We start from the raw sequence: 19,350 nt of genomic DNA, 5'->3' as shown, positions 1-19,350 counted from the left end.
GCTAGCGCGATCGGCTGTTAACTGAAAGGTTGGAGGTTCGAGCCCTCCCGGGATTGGTTTGTTGCTTTTTTTTCTTTGGGCTGAAAGCTTTGAAGATATGTTCTGATGGTGGTGAGAGTGGAGCAGGACTGTCTCCGTGGCGCAATTGGCTAGCGCGATCAGCTGTTAACCTAAAGGTTGGAGGTTCGAGCCCACCCGGTGGTGGTTCGGCGCTTTTTTTTGTTTGGGCTCATAGCTCTGAAGATATGTTCTGATGGTGGTGAGAGTGGAGCAGGACTGTCTCTGGGGCGCAATTGGCTAGCGCGATCGGCTGTTAACCGAAAAGTTGGAGGTTCGAGCCCACCCGGTGGTGGTCGGCGCTTCTTTTTCTTTGGGCTGATAGCTTTAAAGATATGTTCTCATGGTGGTGAGAGTGGAGCAGGACTGTCTCCGTGGCGCAATTGGCTAGCGCGATCGGTTGTTAACCGAAAGATTGGAGTTTCGAGCCCACCCGTGGACGGTGTGTCGCTTTTTTTTTTGCTTTGCACTGATGGCGTTGAAGGTATTTTCTGATGGTGGTGAGAGTGAAGCACGACTGTCTCCGTGGCGCAATTGGCTAGCGCAATCGGCTGTTAACCGAAAGGTTGGAATTTCGAGCCCTCCCGGGAGTGGTGTGTTGCTTTTTTCTTTGCGCTGATAGCTTTGAAGATATGTTCTTATGGTGTTGAGAGTGGCGCACGACTGTCTCTGGGCGCAATTGGCTAGCGCGTTCGGCGGTCAACCGAAAGGCTGGAGGTTCGAGCCCACCCGGTGGTGGTGTGGTGCTTTTTTTTCTGAGGGCTGATAGCTCTGAAGAAATGTTCTGACGGTGGTGAGAGCGGAGCACGACTGTCTCCGTGGCGCCATTGGCTAGCGCGACCGGCTGTTAACCGAGAGGTTGGAGGTTCGAGCCCACCCGGTGGTGGTGCGGCGTTTATTTTTCTTTGGGCTGATAGCTCTGAAGAAATGTTCTGACAGTGGTGAGAGTGGAGCACGACTGCCTCCGTGGCCCAATTGGCTAGCGCGATCGGCTGTTAACCGAAAGATTGGAGGTTCGAGCCCACCCGGTGGTGGTGCGGCGCTTTTTCTTCTTTGGGCTGATAGCTCTGAAGAAATGTTCTGACGGTGGTGAGAGTGGAGCACGACTGTCTCCGTGGCGCAATTGGCTAGCGCATTCGGCTGTTAACCGAAAGGTTGGAGGTTCGAGCCCACCCGGTGGTGGTGCGGCGCTTTTTTTCTTTGGGCTGATAGTCTGAAGAAATGTTCATCGGTGGTGAGAGTGGTGCACGACTGTCTCCGTGGCGCAATTGGCTAGCGCAATGGGCCCTTAACCGAAAGGTTGGAGGTTCGAGACCACTCGGTGGTGGTGTGGCGCTTTTTTTTCTTTGGGCTGATAGCTCTGAAGAAATGTTCTGACGGTGGTGAGAGCGGAGCACGACTGTCTCCGTGGCGCCATTGGCTAGCGCGACCGGCTGTTAACCGAGAGTTTTCAGGTTCGAGCCCACCCGGTGGTGGTGCGGCGTTTCTTTTTCATTGGGCTGATAGCTCTGAAGAAATGTTCTGACAGTGTGGTGAGAGTGGAGCACGACTGCCTCCGTGGCCCAATTGGCTAGCGCGATCGGCTGTTAACCGAAAGGTTGGAGGTTCGAGCCCACCCGTGGGTGGTGTGGCGCTTTTTCTTCTTTGAGCTGATAGCTCTGAAGAAATGTTCTGACGGTGGTGAGAGTGGAGCACGACTGTCTCCGTGGCGCAAATGCTAGCGCGATCGGCTGTTAACCGAAAGGTTGTAGTTTCGAGCCTTCCTGGGAGTGGTGTGTTGCTCTTTTCTTTTCGCTGATAGCTTTGGAGATATGTTCTGATGGTGGTGAGAGTGGAGCACGACTGTCTCCGTGGCGCAATTGGCTAGCGCGATCGGCTGTTAACCGAAAGGCTGGAGGTTCGAGCCCACCCGGTGGAGGTGCGGCGCTTTTTTTTTCTTTGCGCTGATAGCTTTGAAGATATGTTCTGATGGTGGGGAGATTGGAGCACGACTGTCTCCGTGGCGCAATTGGCTAGTGCGATCGGCTGTTAACCGAAAGGTTGGAATTTCGAGCCCTCCCGTGAGTGGTGTGTTGCTTTTTTCTTTGCGCTGATAGCTTTGAAGATATGTTCTGATGGGGGTGAGAGTGGAGCACGACTGTCTCCGTGGCGCAATTGGCTAGCGCGTTCGGCCGTTAACCGAAAGGCTGGAGGTTCGAGCCCACCCGGTGGTGGTGTGGCGCTTTTTTTTCTTTGGGCTGATAGCTCTGAAGAAATGTTCTGACGGTGGTGAGAGCGGAGCACGACTGTCTCCGTGGCGCCATTGGCTAGCGCGACCGGCTGTTAACCGAGAGTTTTCAGGTTCGAGCCCACCCGGTGGTGGTGCGGCGTTTCTTTTTCTTTGGGCTGATAGCTCTGAGGAAATGTTCTGAAAGTGTGGTGAGAGTGGAGCACGACTGCCTCCGTGGCCCAATTGGCTAGCGCGATCGGCTGTTAACCGAAAGGTTGGAGGTTCGAGCCCACCCGGTGGTTGTGTGGCGCTTTTTCTTCTTTGAGCTGATAGCTCTGAAAAAATGTTCTGACGGTGGTGAGAGTGGAGCACGACTGCCTCCGTGGCGCAATTGGCTAGCGCGTTCGGCTGTTAACCGAAAGGTTGGAGGTTCGAGCCCACCCGGTGGTGGTGCGGCGCTTTTTTTCTTTGGGCTGATAGTCTGAAGAAATGTTCTGCGGTGGTGAAAGTGGTGCTCGACTGTCTCCGTGGCGCAATTGGCTAGCGCAATGGGCCCTTAACCGAAAGGTTGGAGGTTCTAGCCCACTCGGTGGAGGCGCGGCGCTTTTTTTCCTTTGGGCTGATAGCTCTGAGGAAATGTTATGACGGTGGTGAGAGTGGAGCACGACTGTCTCCGTGGCGCAATTGGCTAGCGCGATCGGCTGTTAACCGAAAAGTTGGAGGTTCGATCCCTCCCGGGAGTGGTGTGTTGCTTTTTTCTTTGCGCTTATAGCTTTGAAGATATGTTCTGATGGTGGGGAGATTGGAGCACGACTGTCTCCGTGGCGCTATTGGCTAGCGCAATCGGCTGTTAACCGAAAGGTTAGAATTTCGAGCCCTCCCGGGAGTGGTGTGTTGCTTTTTTCTTTGTGCTGATAGCTTTGAAGATATGTTCTGATGGTGGTGAGAGTGGAGCACGACTGTCTCCGTGGCACAATTGGCTAGCGCGTTCGGCCGTTAACCGAAAGGCTGGAAGTTCGAGCCCACACGGTGGTGGTGTGGCGCTTTTTTTTGTTTGGGCTGATAGCTCTGAAGAAATGTACTGTCGGTGGTGAGAGCGGAGCACGACTGTCTCCGTGGCGCCATTGGCTATCGCGATCGGCTGTTAACCGAGAGGTTGGAGGTTCGAGCCCACCCGGTGGTGGTGCGGCGTTTCTTTTTCTTTGGGCTGATAGCTCTGAAGAAATGTTCTGACAGTGTTGAGAGTGGAGCACGACTGTCTCCGTGGCCCAATTGGATAGCGCGATCGGCTGTTAACCGAAAAGTTGGAGATTCGATCCCTCCCGGGAGTGGTGTGTTGCTTTTTTCTTAACGCTTATAGCTTTGAAGATATGTTCTGATGGTGGGGAGATTGGAGCACGACTGTCTCCGTGGCGCAATTGGCTAGCGCGATCGGCTGTTAACCGAAAGGTTGGAATTTCGAGCCCTCCCGTGAGTGGTGTGTTGCTTTTTTCTTTGCGCTGATAGCTTTGAAGATATGTTCTGATGGTGGTGAGAGTGGAGCACGACTGTCTCCGTGGCGCAATTGGCTAGCGCGTTCGGTCGTTAACCGAAAGGCTGGAGGTTCGAGCCCACCCGGTGGTGGTTTGGCGCTTTATTTTCTTTGGGCTGATAGCTCTGAAGAAATGTTCTGACGGTGGTGAGAGCGGAGCACGACTGTCTCCGTGGCGCCATTGGCTAGCGCGACCGGCTGTTAACCGAGAGTTTTCAGGTTCGAGCCCACCCGGTGGTGGTGCGGCGTTTCTTTTTCTTTGGGCTGATAGCTCTGAAGAAATGTTCTGACAGTGTGGTGAGAGTGGAGCACGACTGCCTCCGTGGCCCAATTGGCTAGCGCGATCGGCTGTTAACCGAAAGGTTGGAGGTTCGAGCCCACCCGGTGGTGGTGCGGCGCTTTTTCTTCTTTGAGCTGATAGCTCTGAAGAAATGTTCTGACGGTGGTGAGAGTGGAGCACGACTGTCTCCGTGGCGCAATTGGCTAGCGCGATCGGCTGTTAACCGAAAGGTTGTAGTTTCGAGCCTTCCCGGGAGTGGTGTGTTGCTCTTTTCTTTTCGCTGATAGCTCTGAAGAAATGTTCTGACGGTGGTGAGAGTGGAGCACGACTGTCTCCGTGGCGCAATTGGCTAGCGCGATCGGCTGTTAACCGAAAGGTTGTAGTTTCGAGCCTTCCCGGGAGTGGTGTGTTGCTCTTTTCTTTTCGCTGATAGCTTTGGAGATATGTTCTGATGGTGGTGAGAGTGCAGCACGACTGGGTCCGTGGCGCAATTGGCTAGCGCGATCGGCTGTTTACCGAAAGGCTGGAGGTTCGAGCCCACCCGGTGGAGGTGCGGCGCTTTTTTTTTCTTTGGGCTGATAGCTCTGAAGAAATGTTCTGACGGTGGTGAGAGCGGAGCACGACTGTCTCCGTGGCGCCATTGGCTAGCGCGACCGGCTGTTAGCCGAGAGGTTTGAGGTTCGAGCCCACCCGGTGGTGGTGCGGCGTTTCTTTTTCTTTGGGCTGATAGCTCTGAAGAAATGTTCTGACAGTGTGGTGAGAGTGGAGCACGACTGCCTCCGTGGCCCAATTGGCTAGCGCGATCGGCTGTTAACCGAAAGGTTGGAGGTTCGAGCCCACCCGGTTGTGGTGCTGCGCTTTTTTTCCTTCGGGCTGATAGCTCTGAGGAAATGTTCTGACGGTGGTGAGAGTGTAGCGCGACTGTCTCCGTTGCGCAATTGGCTAGCGCGATCGGCTTTTAACTGAAAGGTTGCAGGTTCGAGCCCTCCCGAGAGTGTTGTGTAGCTTTTTTTTCTTTGGGCTGATAGCTTTGAAGATATGTTTTGATGGTGGTGAGAGTGGAAAAGGACTGTCTCCATGGCGCAGTTGGCTAGCGCAATCGGCTGTTAACCGAAAGGTTCGAGGTTCGTGCCCTCCCGGAAGTGGTGTGTTGCTTTTTTTTTGCGCTGATAGCTCTGAAGAAATGTTCTGACGGTGGTGAGAGCGGAGCACGACTGTCTCCGTGGCGCCATTGGCTAGCGCGACCGGCTGTTAACCGAGAGTTTTCAGGTTCGAGCCCACCCGGTGGTGGTGCGGCGTTTCTTTTTCTTTGGGCTGATAGCTCTGAGGAAATGTTCTGAAAGTGTGGTGAGAGTGGAGCACGACTGCCTCCGTGGCCCAATTGGCTAGCGCGATCGGCTGTTAACCGAAAGGTTGGAGGTTCGAGCCCACCCGGTGGTTGTGTGGCGCTTTTTCTTCTTTGAGCTGATAGCTCTGAAAAAATGTTCTGACGGTGGTGAGAGTGGAGCACGACTGCCTCCGTGGCCCAATTGGCTAGCGCGATCGGCTGTTAACCGAAAGGTTTGAGGTTCGAGCCCACCCGTTGGTGGTGCGGCGCTTTTTCTTCTTTGAGCTGATAGCTCTGAAGAAATGTTCTGACGGTGGTGAGAGTGGAGCACGACTGTCTCCGTGGCGCAATTGGCTAGCGCGTTCGGCTGTTAACCGAAAGGTTGGAGGTTCGAGCCCACCCGGTGGTGGTGCGGCGCTTTTTTTCTTTGGGCTGATAGTCTGAAGAAATGTTCTGCGGTGGTGAAAGTGGTGCTCGACTGTCTCCGTGGCGCAATTGGCTAGCGCAATGGGCCCTTAACCGAAAGGTTGGAGGTTCTAGCCCACTCGGTGGAGGCGCGGCGCTTTTTTTCCTTTGGGCTGATAGCTCTGAGGAAATGTTATGACGGTGGTGAGAGTGGAGCACGACTGTCTCCGTGGCGCAATTGGCTAGCGCGATCGGCTGTTAACCGAAAAGTTGGAGGTTCGATCCCTCCCGGGAGTGGTGTGTTGCTTTTTTCTTTGCGCTTATAGCTTTGAAGATATGTTCTGATGGTGGGGAGATTGGAGCACGACTGTCTCCGTGGCGCTATTGGCTAGCGCAATCGGCTGTTAACCGAAAGGTTAGAATTTCGAGCCCTCCCGGGAGTGGTGTGTTGCTTTTTTCTTTGTGCTGATAGCTTTGAAGATATGTTCTGATGGTGGTGAGAGTGGAGCACGACTGTCTCCGTGGCACAATTGGCTAGCGCGTTCGGCCGTTAACCGAAAGGCTGGAAGTTCGAGCCCACACGGTGGTGGTGTGGCGCTTTTTTTTGTTTGGGCTGATAGCTCTGAAGAAATGTACTGTCGGTGGTGAGAGCGGAGCACGACTGTCTCCGTGGCGCCATTGGCTATCGCGATCGGCTGTTAACCGAGAGGTTGGAGGTTCGAGCCCACCCGGTGGTGGTGCGGCGTTTCTTTTTCTTTGGGCTGATAGCTCTGAAGAAATGTTCTGACAGTGTTGAGAGTGGAGCACGACTGTCTCCGTGGCCCAATTGGATAGCGCGATCGGCTGTTAACCGAAAAGTTGGAGATTCGATCCCTCCCGGGAGTGGTGTGTTGCTTTTTTCTTAACGCTTATAGCTTTGAAGATATGTTCTGATGGTGGGGAGATTGGAGCACGACTGTCTCCGTGGCGCAATTGGCTAGCGCGATCGGCTGTTAACCGAAAGGTTGGAATTTCGAGCCCTCCCGTGAGTGGTGTGTTGCTTTTTTCTTTGCGCTGATAGCTTTGAAGATATGTTCTGATGGTGGTGAGAGTGGAGCACGACTGTCTCCGTGGCGCAATTGGCTAGCGCGTTCGGTCGTTAACCGAAAGGCTGGAGGTTCGAGCCCACCCGGTGGTGGTTTGGCGCTTTTTTTTCTTTGGGCTGATAGCTCTGAAGAAATGTTCTGACGGTGGTGAGAGCGGAGCACGACTGTCTCCGTGGCGCCATTGGCTAGCGCGACCGGCTGTTAACCGAGAGTTTTCAGGTTCGAGCCCACCCGGTGGTGGTGCGGCGTTTCTTTTTCTTTGGGCTGATAGCTCTGAAGAAATGTTCTGACAGTGTGGTGAGAGTGGAGCACGACTGCCTCCGTGGCCCAATTGGCTAGCGCGATCGGCTGTTAACCGAAAGGTTGGAGGTTCGAGCCCACCCGGTGGTGGTGCGGCGCTTTTTCTTCTTTGAGCTGATAGCTCTGAAGAAATGTTCTGACGGTGGTGAGAGTGGAGCACGACTGTCTCCGTGGCGCAATTGGCTAGCGCGATCGGCTGTTAACCGAAAGGTTGTAGTTTCGAGCCTTCCCGGGAGTGGTGTGTTGCTCTTTTCTTTTCGCTGATAGCTCTGAAGAAATGTTCTGACGGTGGTGAGAGTGGAGCACGACTGTCTCCGTGGCGCAATTGGCTAGCGCGATCGGCTGTTAACCGAAAGGTTGTAGTTTCGAGCCTTCCCGGGAGTGGTGTGTTGCTCTTTTCTTTTCGCTGATAGCTTTGGAGATATGTTCTGATGGTGGTGAGAGTGCAGCACGACTGGGTCCGTGGCGCAATTGGCTAGCGCGATCGGCTGTTTACCGAAAGGCTGGAGGTTCGAGCCCACCCGGTGGAGGTGCGGCGCTTTTTTTTTCTTTGGGCTGATAGCTCTGAAGAAATGTTCTGACGGTGGTGAGAGCGGAGCACGACTGTCTCCGTGGCGCCATTGGCTAGCGCGACCGGCTGTTAGCCGAGAGGTTTGAGGTTCGAGCCCACCCGGTGGTGGTGCGGCGTTTCTTTTTCTTTGGGCTGATAGCTCTGAAGAAATGTTCTGACAGTGTGGTGAGAGTGGAGCACGACTGCCTCCGTGGCCCAATTGGCTAGCGCGATCGGCTGTTAACCGAAAGGTTGGAGGTTCGAGCCCACCCGGTTGTGGTGCTGCGCTTTTTTTCCTTCGGGCTGATAGCTCTGAGGAAATGTTCTGACGGTGGTGAGAGTGTAGCGCGACTGTCTCCGTTGCGCAATTGGCTAGCGCGATCGGCTTTTAACTGAAAGGTTGCAGGTTCGAGCCCTCCCGAGAGTGTTGTGTAGCTTTTTTTTCTTTGGGCTGATAGCTTTGAAGATATGTTTTGATGGTGGTGAGAGTGGAAAAGGACTGTCTCCATGGCGCAGTTGGCTAGCGCAATCGGCTGTTAACCGAAAGGTTCGAGGTTCGTGCCCTCCCGGAAGTGGTGTGTTGCTTTTTTTTTGCGCTGATAGCTTTAAAGATATGTTCTGATGGTGGTGAGAGTGGAGCACGACTGTCTCTGTGGCGCAATTGGCTAGCGCGATCGGCTGTTAACCGAAAGGTTGGAGGTTCGAGCCCACGCGGGTGTGGTGCGGCGCTCTTTTTTCTTTGCGCTGATAGCTTTGGAGAAATGTTCTGACAGTGGTGAGAATGGAGCACGACTTTCTCCGTGGCGCACTTGCCTAGCGCGTTCGGCTGTTAACCGAAAGTTTGGAGGTTCGAGCCCTCCCGGAAGCAGTGTGTCACTTTTTTTTATCTTTGCGCTGATAGCTTTGGAGAAATGTTTTCACGGTGGTGAGAGTTGCGTATGACTGCCTCCGTGGCGCAATTGGCTAGCGCGATCGGCTGTTAACCAAAAGGTTGGAGTTTCGAGCCCTCCCAGGAGTGGTGTGATGCTCTTTTCTTTGTGCTGATAGCTTTGAAGAAATGTTCTGACGGTGGTGAGATTGGAGCACGACTGTCTCCGCGGCGCAATCGGCTAGCGTGATCGGCTGTTAACCGAAAGGTTGGAGGTTCGAGCCCACCCGGTGGTGGTGCGGCGCTTTTTCTTCTTTGGACTGATAGCTCTGAAGAAATGTTGTGACGGTGGTGAGAGTGGAGCACGACTGTCTCTGTGGCGCAATTGGCTAGCGCGATCGGCTGTTAACCGAAAGGTTGGAGGTTCGAGCCCACCCGGTGGTGGTGCGGCGCTTTTTTTCTTTGGGCTGATAGTCTGAAGATATGTTCTGATGGTGGTGAGAGTGGAGCTGGACTGTCTCCGTGGCGCAATTGGCTAGCGCGATCGGCTGTTAACCGAAAGGCTGGAGGTTCAAGCCCACCCGGTGGAGGTGCGGCGCTTTTTTTTGGGCTGATAGCTCTGAAGAAATGTGCTGACGGAGGTGGGAGTGCTGCACTACTGTCTCCATGGCGCAATTGGCTAGCGCGATCGGCTGTTAACCGAAAGGTTGTAGTTTCGAGCCTTCCCGGGAGTGGTGTGTTGCTCTTTTCTTTGCGCTGATAGCTCTGGAGATATGTTTTGATGGTGGTGAGAGTGGAGCACGACTGTCTCCGTGGCGCAATTGGCTAGCGCGATCGGCTGTTAACCGAATGGCTGGAGGTTCGAGCCCACCCGGTGGAGGTGCGGCGCTTTTTTTTTCTTTGGGCTGATAGCTCTGAAGAAATGTTCTGACGGAGGTGGAAAAGCTGCACTATACTGTCTCCGTGGCGCAATTGCCTAGCACGATCGGCTGTTAACCAAACGGTTGGAATTTCGAGCCCTCCCGGGAATGGTGTGTTGCTTTTTTCTTTGCGCTGATAGCTTTGAAGATATGTTCTGATAGTGGTGAAAGCGGAGCACGACTGTCTCCGTGGCGCAATTAGCTAGCACGTTCGGCTGTTAACCAAAACATTGGAGGTTTGAGCCCTCCCGGGAGTGGTGTGTTGCTTTTTTCTTTGCTATTATAGCTTTAAAGATATGTTCTGATGGTGGTGAGAGTGGAGCACGACTGTCTCCGTGGCGCTATTGGCTAGCGCGATGGGCTGTTAACCGAAAGGCTGGAGGTTCGAGCCCACCCGGTGGTGGAGCGGCGCTTTTTTTCCTTTGGGCTGATAGCTCTGAAGAAATGTTCTGACGGTGGTGAGAGTGGAGCACGACTATCTCTGTGGCGCAATTGGCTAGCGCGATCGGCTGTTAACTGAAAGGTTGGAGGTTCGAGCACTCCCGGGATTGGTTTGTTGCTTTTTTTTCTTTGGGCTGAAAGCTTTGAAGATATGTTCTGATGGTGGTGAGAGTGGAGCAGGACTGTCTCCGTGGCGCAATTGGCTAGCGCGATCAGCTGTTAACCAAAAGGTTGGAGGTTCGAGCCCACCCGGTGGTGGTTCGGCGCTTTTTTTTCTTTGGGCTCATAGCTCTGAAGATATGTTCTGATGGTGGTGAGAGTGGAGCAGGACTGTCTCTGGGGCGCAATTGGCTAGCGCGATCGGCTGTTAACCGAAAGGTTGGAGGTTCGAGCCCACCCGGTGGTGGTGCGGCGCTTCTTTTTCTTTGGGCTGATAGCTTTGAAGATATGTTCTCATGGTGGTGAGAGTGGAGCAGGACTGTCTCCGTGGCGCAATTCGCTAGCGCGATTGGTTGTTAACCGAAAGATTGGAGTTTCGAGCCCACCCGTGGACGGTGTGTTGCTTTTTTTTGCTTTGCGCTGATGGCGTTGAAGGTATGTTCTGATGGTGGTGAGAGTGAAGCAGGACTGTCTCCGTGGCGCAATTGGCTAGCGCAATCGACTGTTAACCGAGAGGTTGGAATTTCGAGCCCTCCCGGGAGTGGTGTGTTGCTTTTTTCTTTGCGCTGATAGCTTTGAAGATATGTTCTTATGGTGTTGAGATTGGCGCACGACTGTCTCTGTGGCGCAATTGGCTAGCGCTTTCGGCCGTTAACCGAAAGGCTGGAAGTTCGAGCCCACCCGGTGGTGGTGTGGCGCTTTTTTTTTCTTAGGGCTGATAGCTCTGAAGAAATGTTCTGACGGTGGTGAGAGCGGAGCACGACTGTCTCCGTGGCGCCATTGGCTAGCGCGACCGGCTGTTAACCGAGAGGTTGGAGGTTCGAGCCCACCCGGTAGTGGTGCGGCGTTTATTTTTCTTTGGGCTGATAGCTCTGAAGAAATGTTCTGACAGTGGTGAGAGTGGAGCACGACTGCCTCCGTGGCCCAATTGGCTAGCGCGATCGGCTGTTAACCGAAAGATTGGAGGTTCGAGCCCACCCGGTGGTGGTGCGGCGCTTTTTCTTCTTTGAGCTGATAGCTCTGAAGAAATGTTCTGACGGTGGTGAGAGTGGAGCACGACTGTCTCCGTGGCGCAATTGGCTAGCGCGTTCGGCTGTTAACCGAAAGGTTGGAGGCTCGAGCCCACCCGGTGGTGGTGCGGCGCTTTTTTTCTTTGGGCTGATAGTCTGAAGAAATGTTCTGCGGTGGTGAGAGTTGTGCACGACTGTCTCCGTGGCGCAATTGGCTAGCGCGTTCGGCCGTTAACCGAAATGCTGGAGGTTCGAGCCCACCCGGTGGTGGTGTGGCGCTTTTTTTTCTTTGGGCTGATAGCTCTGAAGAAATGTTCTGACGGTGGTGAGAGCGGAGCACGACTGTCTCCGTGGCGCAATTGGCTAGCGCGATCGGCTGTTAACCGAAAGGTTGTAGTTTCGAGCCTTCCCGGGAGTGGTGTGTTGCTCTTTTCTTTTCGCTGATAGCTTTGGAGATATGTTCTGATGGTGGTGAGAGTGGAGCACGACTGTCTTCGCGGCGCAATTGGCTAGCGCGATCGGCTGTTAACCGAAAGGCTGGAGGTTCGAGCACACCCGGTGGAGGTGCGGCGCTTTTTTTTTCTTTGCGCTGATAGCTTTGAAGATATGTTCTGATGGTGGTGAGATTGGAGCACGACTGTCTCCGTGGCGCAATTGGCTAGCGCGATCGGCTGTTAACCGAAAGGTTGGAATTTCGAGCCCTCCCGTGAGTGGTGTGTTGCTTTTTTCTTTGCGCTGATAGCTTTGAAAATATGTTCTGATGGTGGTGAGAGTGGAGCACGACTGTCTCCGTGGCGCAATTGGCTAACGCGTTCGGCCGTTAACCGAAAGGCTGGAGGTTCGAGCCCACCCGGTGGTGGTGTGGCGCTTTTTTTTCTTTGGGCTGATAGCTCTGAAGAAATGTTCTGACGGTGGTGAGAGCGGAGCACGTCTGTCTCCGTGGCGCCATTGGCTAGCGCGACCGGCTGTTAACCGAAAGGTTGGAGGTTCGAGCCCACTCGGTGGAGAAGCGGCGCTTTTTTTCCTTTGGACTGATAGCTCTGAGGAAATGTTATGACGGTGGTGAGAGTGGAGCATGACTGTCACCGTGGCGCAATTGGCTAGCGCGATCGGCTGTTAACCGAAAAGTTGGAGGTTCGATCCCTCCCGGGAGTGGTGTGTTGCTTTTTTCTTTGCGCTGATAGCTTTGAAGATATGTTCTGATGGTGGGGAGATTGGAGCACGACTGTCTCCGTGGCGCTATTGGCTAGCGCAATCGGCTGTTAACCGAAAGGTTAGAATTTCGAGCCTTCCCGGGAGTGGTATGTTGCTTTTTTCTTTGTGCTGATAGCTTTGAAGATATGTTCTGATGGTGGTGAGAGTGGAGCACGACTGTCTCCGTGGCACAATTGGCTAGCGCGTTCGGCCGTTAACCGAAATGCTGGAAGTTCGAGCCCACCCGGTGGTGGTGTGGCGCTTTTTTTTCTTTGGGCTGATAGCTCTGAAGAAATGTACTGACGGTGGTGAGAGCGGAGCACGACTGTCTCCGTGGCGCCATTGGCTAGCGCGATCGGCTGTTAACCGAGAGGTTGGAGGTTCGAGCCCACCTGGTGGTGGTGCGGCGTTTCTTTTTCTTTGGGCTGATAGCTCTGAAGAAATGTTCTGACAGTGGTGAGAGTGGAGCACGACTGCCTCCGTGGTGCAATTGGCTAGCGCGATCGGCTGTTAACCGAAATGTTGGAGGTTCGAGCCCACCCGGTGGTGGTTCGGCGCTTTTTCTTCTTTGAGCTGATAGCTCTGAAGAAATGTTCTGACGGTGGTGAGAGTGGAGAAAGACTGTCTCCGTGGCGTATTGGCTAGCGCGATCGGCTGTTAACTGAAAGGTTGGAGGTTCGAGCTCTCCCGGGAGTGGTGTGTTGCTTTTTTTCTTTGGGCTGATAACTTTGAAGATATGTTCTCATGGTGGTGAGAGTGGAGCACGACTGTCTCCGTGGCGCAATTAGCTAGCGCGTTCGGCCGTTAACCGAAAGGCTGGAGGTTCGAGCCCACCCGGTGGTGGTGTGGCGCTTTTTTTTCTTAGGGCTGATAGCTCTGAAGAAATGTTCTGACGGTGGTGAGAGCGGAGCACGACTGTCTCCGTGGCGCCATTGGCTAGCGCGACCGGCTGTTAACCGAGAGGTTTTTAGGTTCGAGCTCACCCGGTGGTGGTGCGGCGTTTATTTTTCTTTGGGCTGATAGCTCTGAAGAAATGTTCTGACAGTGGTGAGAGTGGAGCACGACTGCCTCCGTGGCCCAATTGGCTAGCGCGATCGGCTGTTAACCGAAATATTGGAGGTTCGAGCCCACCCGGTGGTGGTGCGGCGCTTTTTCTTCTTTGAGCTGATAGCTCTGAAGAAATCTTCTGACGGTGGTGAGAGTGGAGCACGACTGTCTCCCTGGCGCAATTGGCTAGCGCGTTCGGCTGTTAACGGAAAGGTTGGAGGTTCGAGCCCACCCGGTGGTAGTGCGGCGCTTCTTTTCTTTGGGCTGATAGTCTGAAGAAATGTTCTGCGGTGGTGAGAGTGGTGCACGACTGTCTCCGTGGCGCAATGGGCCCTTAACCGAAAGGTTGGAGGTTCGAGACCACACGGTGGAGGTGCGGCGCTTTTTTTCCTTTGGGCTGATAGCTCTGAGGAAATGTTCTGACGGCGGTGAGAGTGGAGCACGACTGTCTCCGTGGCGCAATTGGCTAGCGCGATCGGCTGTTAACCGAAAAGTTGGAGGTTCGATCCCTCCCGGGAGTGGTGTGTTGCTTTTTTCTTTGCGCTGATAGCTTTGAAGATATGTTCTGATGGTGGGGAGATTGGAGCACGACTGTCTCCGTGGCGCAATTGGCTAGCGCGATCTGCTGTTAATCGAAAGGTTGGAATTTCGAGCCCTCCCGTGAGTGGTGTGTTGCTTTCTTCTTTGCGCTGATAGCTTTGAAGATATGTTCTGATGGTGGTGAGAGTGGAGCACGACTGTCTCCGTGGCGCAATTGGCTAGCGCGTTCGGCCGTTAACCGAAAGGCTGGAGGTTCGAGCCCACCCGGTGGTGGTGTGGCGCTTTTTTTTCTTTGGGCTGATAGCTCTGAAGAAATTTTCTGACGGTGGTGAGAGCGGAGCACGACTGTCTCCGTGGCGCCATTGGCTAGCGCGACCGGCTGTTAACCGAGAGTTTTCAGGTTCGAGCCCACCCGGTGGTGGTGCGGCATTTCTTTTTCTTTGGGCTGATAGCTCTGAAGAAATGTTCTGACAGTGTGGTGAGAGTGGAGCACGACTGCCTCCGTGGCCCAATTGGCTAGCGCGATCGGCTGTTAACCGAAAGGTTGGAGGTTCGAGCCCACCCGGTGGTGGTGCGGCGCTTTTTCTTCTTTGAGCTGATAGCGCTGAAGAAATGTTCTGACGGTGGTGAGAGTGGAGCACGACTGTCTCCGTGGCGCAATTGGCTAGCGCGATCGGCTGTTAACCGAAAGGTTGTAGTTTCGAGCCTTCCCGGGAGTGGTGTGTTGCTTTTCTTTTCGCTGATAGCTTTGGAGATATGTTCTGATGGTGGTGAGAGTGCAGCACGACTGTCTCCGTGGCGCAATTGGCTAGCGCGATCGGCTGTTAACCGAAAGGCTGGAGGTTCGAGCCCACCCGGTGGAGGTGCGGCGCTTTTTTTTCTTTGGGCTGATAGCTCTGAAGAAATGTTCTGACGGTGGTGAGAGCGGAGCACGACTGTCTCCGTGGTGCCATTGGCTAGCGCGACCGGCTGTTAGCCGAGAGGTTTGAGGTTCGAGCCCACCCGGTGGTGGTGCGGCGTTTCTTTTTCTTTGGGCTGATAGCTCTGAAGAAATGTTCTAACAGTGTGGTGAGAGTGGAGCACGACTGCCTCCGTGGCCCAATTGGCTAGCGCGATCGGCTGTTAACCGAAAGGTTGGAGGTTCGAGCCCACCCGGTGGTGGTGCGGCGCTTTTTTTTCTTTGAGCTGATAGCTCTGAAGAAATGTTCTGACGGTGGTGAGAGTGGAGCACGACTGTCTCCGTGGCACAATTGGCTAGCGCGTTCGGCTTTTAACCAAAAGGTTGGAGGTTCCAGCCCACCCGGTGGTGGTGCGGCGCTTTTTTTCTTTGGGCTGATAGTCTGAACAAATGTTCTGACAGTGTGGTGAGAGTGGAGCACGACTGCCTCCGTGGCCCAATTGGCTAGCGCGATCGGCTGTTAACCGAAAGGTTGGAGGTTCGAGCCCACACGGTGGTTGTGCGGCGCTTTTTATTCTTTGAGCTGATAGCTCTGAAGAAATGTTCTGACGGTGGTGAGAGTGAAGCACGACTGTCTCCGTGGCGCAATTGGCTAGCGCGATCGGCTGTTAACCGAACGGTTGTAGTTTCGAGCCTTCCCGGGAGTGGTGTGTTGCTCTTTTCTTTTCGCTGATAGCTTTGGAGATATGTTCTGATGGTGGTGAGAGTGGAGCACGACTGCCTCCGTGGCCCAATTGGCTAGCGCGATCGGCTGTTAACCGAAAGGTTGGAGGTTCGAGCCCACCCGTTGGTGGTGCGGCGCTTTTTCTTCTTTGAGCTGATAGCTCTGAAAAAATGTTCTGACGGTGGTGAGAGTGGAGCACGACTGTCTCCGTGGCGCAATTGGCTAGCGCGTTCGGCTGTTAACCGAAAGGTTGGAGGTTCGAGCCCACCCGGTGGTGGTGTGGCGCTTTTTTTCTTTGGGCTGATAGTCTGAAGAAATGTTCTGCGGTGGTCAGAGTGGTGCTCGACTGTCTCCGTGGCGCAATTGGCTAGCGCAATGGGCCCTTAACCGAAAGGTTGGAGGTTCGAGCCCACTCGGTGGAGGCGCGGCGCTTTTTTTCCTTTGGGCTGATAGCTCTGAGGAAATGTTATGACGGTGGTGAGAGTGGAGCACGACTGTCTCCGTGGCGCAATTGGCTTGCGCGATCGGCTGTTAACCGAAAAGTTGGAGGTTTGATCCCTCCCGGGAGTGGTGTGTTGCTTTTTTCTTTGCGCTGATAGCTTTGAAGATATGTTCTGATGGTAGGGAGATTGGAGCACGACTGTCTCCGTGTCGCTATTGGCTAGCGCAATCGGCTGTTAACCGAAAGGTTAGAATTTCGAGCCCTCCCGGGAGTGGTGTGTTGCTTTTTTCTTTTTGCTGATAGCTTTGAAGATATGTTCTGATGGTGGTGAGAGTGGAGCACGACTGTCTCCGTGGCACAATTGGCTAGCGCGTTCGGCCGTTAACCGAAAGGCTGGAAGTTCGAGCCCACCCGGTGGTGGTGTGGCGCTTTTTTTTCTTTGGGCTGATAGCTCTGAAGAAATGTACTGACGGTGGTGAGAGCGGAGCACGACTGTCTCCGTGGCGCCATTGGCTAGCGCGATCGGCTGTTAACCGAGAGGTTGGAGGTTCGAGCCCACCCGGTGGTGGTGCGGCGTTTCTTTTTCTTTGGGCTGATAGCTCTGAAGAAATGTTCTGACAGTAGTGAGAGTGGAGCACGACTGCCTCCGTGTTCCAATTGGCTAGCGCGATCGGCTGTTAACCGAAAGGTTGGAGGTTCGAGCCCACCCGGTGGTGGTGCGGCGCTTTTTCTTCTTTGAGCTGATAGCTCTGAAGAAATGTTCTGACGGTGGTGAGAGTGGAGAAAGACTGTCTCCGTGGCGTAATTGGCTAGAGCGATCGGCTGTAAACTGAAAGGTTGGAGGTTCGAGCCCTCCCGGGAGTGGTGTGTTGCTTTTTTTTTCTTTGGGCTGATAACTTTGAAGATATGTTCTGATGGTGGTGAGAGTGGAGCACGACTGTCACCGTGGCGCAATTAGCTAGCGCGTTCGGCCGTTAACCGAAAGGCTGGAGGTTCGAGCCCACCCGGTGGTGGTGTGGCGCTTTTTTTCTTAGGGCTGATAGCTCTGAAGAAATGTTCTGACGGTGGTGAGAGCGGAGCACGACTGTCTCCGTGGCGCCATTGGCTAGCGCGACCGGCTGTTAACCGAGAGGTTTTTATGTTCGAGCCCACCCAGTGGTGGGGCGGCGTTTATTTTTCTTTGGGCTGATAGCTCTGAAGAAATGTTCTGACAGTGGTGAGAGTGGAGCACGACTGCCTCCGTGGCCCAATTGGCTAGCGCGATCGGCTGTTAACCGAAAGATTGGAGGTTCGAGCCCACCCGGTGGTGGTGCGGCGCTTTTTCTTCTTCTTTGAGCTGATAGCTCTGAAGAAATGTTCTGACGGTGGTGAGAGTGGAGCACGACTGTCTCCCTGGCGCAATTGGCTAGCGCGTTCGGCTGTTAACCGAAAGGTTGGAGGTTCGAGCCCACCCGGTGGTGGTGCGGCGCTTTTTTTTCTTTAGGCTGATAGTCTGAAGAAATGTTCTGCGGTGGTGAGAGTGGTGCACGACTGTCTCCGTGGCGCAATTGGCTAGCGCAATGGGCCCTTAACCGAAAGGTTGGAGGTTCGAGACCACTCGGTGGAGGTGCGGCGCTTTTTTTCCTTTGGGCTGATAGCTCTGAGGAAATGTTCTGACGGTGGTGAGAGTGGAGGACGACTGTCTCCGTGGCGCAATTGGCTAGCGCGATCGGCTGTTAACCGAAAAGTTGGAGGTTCGATCCCTCCCGGGAGTGGTGTGTTGCTTTTTCCTTTTCGCTGATAGCTTTGAAGATATGTTCTGATGATGGTGAGATTGGAGCACGACTGTCTCCGTGGCGCAATTGGCTGGCGCGATCGGCTGTTAACCGAAAGGTTGGAATTTCGAGCCCTCCCGTGAGTGGTGTGTTGCTTTTTTCTTTGCGCTGATAGCTTTGAAGATATGTTCTGATGGTGGTGAGAGTGGAGCACGACTGTCTCCGTGGCGCAATTGGCTAGCGCGTTCGGCCGTTAACCGAAAGGCTGGAGGTTCGAGCCCACCCGGTGGTGGTGTGGCGCTTTTTTTTCTTTGGGCTGATAGCTCTGAAGAAATGTTCTGACGGTGGTGAGAGCGGAGCACGACTGTCTCCGTGGCGCCATTGGCTAGCGCGACCGGCTGTTAACCGAGAGTTTTCAGGTTCGAGCCCAGCCGGTGGTGGTGCGGCGTTTCTTTTTCTTTGGGCTGATAGCTCTGAAGAAATGTTCTGACAGTGTGGTGAGAGTGGAGCACGACTGCCTCCGTGGCCCAATTGGCTAGCGCGATCGGCTGTTAACCGAAAGGTTGGAGGTTCGAGCCCACCCGGTGGTGGTGCGGCGCTTTTTCTTCTTTGAGCTGATAGCTCTGAAGAAATGTTCTGACGGTGGTGAGAGTGGAGCACGACTGTCTCCGTGGCGCAGTTGGCTAGCGCGATCGGCGGTTAACCGAAAGGTTGTAGTTTCGAGCCTTCCCGGGAGTAGTGTGTTGCTCTTTTCTTTACGCTGATAGCTTTGGAGATATGTTCTGATGGTGGTGAGAGTGCAGCACGACTGTCTCCGTGGCGCAATTGGCTAGCGCGATCGGCTGTTAACCGAAAGGCTGGAGGTTCGAGCCCACCCGGTGGAGGTGCGGCGCTTTTTTTTTCTTTGGGCTGATAGCTCTGAAGAAATGTTCTGACGGTGGTGAGAGCGGAGCACGACTGTCTCCGTGGCGCCATTGGCTAGCGCGACCGGCTGTTAGCCGAGAGGTTTGAGGTTCGAGCCCACCCGGTGGTGGTGCGGCGTTTCTTTTTCTTTGGGCTGATAGCTCTGAAGAAATGTTCTGACAGTGTGGTGAGAGTGGAGCACGACTGCCTCCTTGGCCCAATTGGCTAGCGCGATCGGCTGTTAACCGAAAGGTTGGAGGTTCGAGCCCACCCGGTGGTGGTGCGGCGCTTTTTTTTCTTTGAGCTGATAGCTCTGAAGAAATGTTCTGACGGTGGTGAGAGTGGAGCACGACTGTCTCCGTGGCGCAATTGGCGAGCGCGTTCGGCTGATAACCGAAAGGTTGGAGGTTCGAGCCCACCCGGTGGTGGTGCGGCGCTTTTTTTCTTTGGGCTGATAGTCTGAAGAAATGTTCTGTGGTGGTGAGAGTGGTGCACGACTGTCCCCGTGGCGCAAATGGCTAGCGCAATGGGCCCTTAACCGAAAGGTTGGAGGTTCGAGCCCACTCGGTGGAGGCGCGGCGCTTTTTTCCCTTTGGGCTGATAGCTCTGAGGAAATGTTCTGACGGTGGTGAGAGTGAAGCACGACTGTCTCCGTGGCGCAATTGGCTAGCGCGATCGGCTGTTAACCGAAATGTTGGAGGTTCGA

At 54.2% G+C, this 19,350-nt stretch overlaps 2 non-coding genes across 2 annotated transcripts; both read left to right on the top strand.

The window, feature by feature from the left end:
* The first annotated feature begins 2,642 nt into the window (after nucleotides 1-2,642).
* Nucleotides 2,643-2,716, top strand: TRNAN-GUU (transfer RNA asparagine (anticodon GUU)). The gene has a single exon. It is a non-coding gene; the product is annotated as a tRNA-Asn (tRNA).
* A 16,282-nt stretch (nucleotides 2,717-18,998) lies between these two features.
* TRNAI-GAU (transfer RNA isoleucine (anticodon GAU)) lies at nucleotides 18,999-19,072 on the top strand. The gene has a single exon. It is a non-coding gene; the product is annotated as a tRNA-Ile (tRNA).
* The last annotated feature ends 278 nt before the right edge of the window (nucleotides 19,073-19,350 follow it).

Source organism: Rhipicephalus microplus, unplaced genomic scaffold, assembly GCF_043290135.1.
Source record: "Rhipicephalus microplus isolate Deutch F79 unplaced genomic scaffold, USDA_Rmic scaffold_179, whole genome shotgun sequence".
Classification (NCBI taxonomy): Eukaryota; Metazoa; Arthropoda; class Arachnida; order Ixodida; family Ixodidae; genus Rhipicephalus; species Rhipicephalus microplus.
The sequence above is the reverse complement of the archived record's forward strand: the minus strand, read 5'-3'. Positions and strand labels throughout refer to the sequence as shown.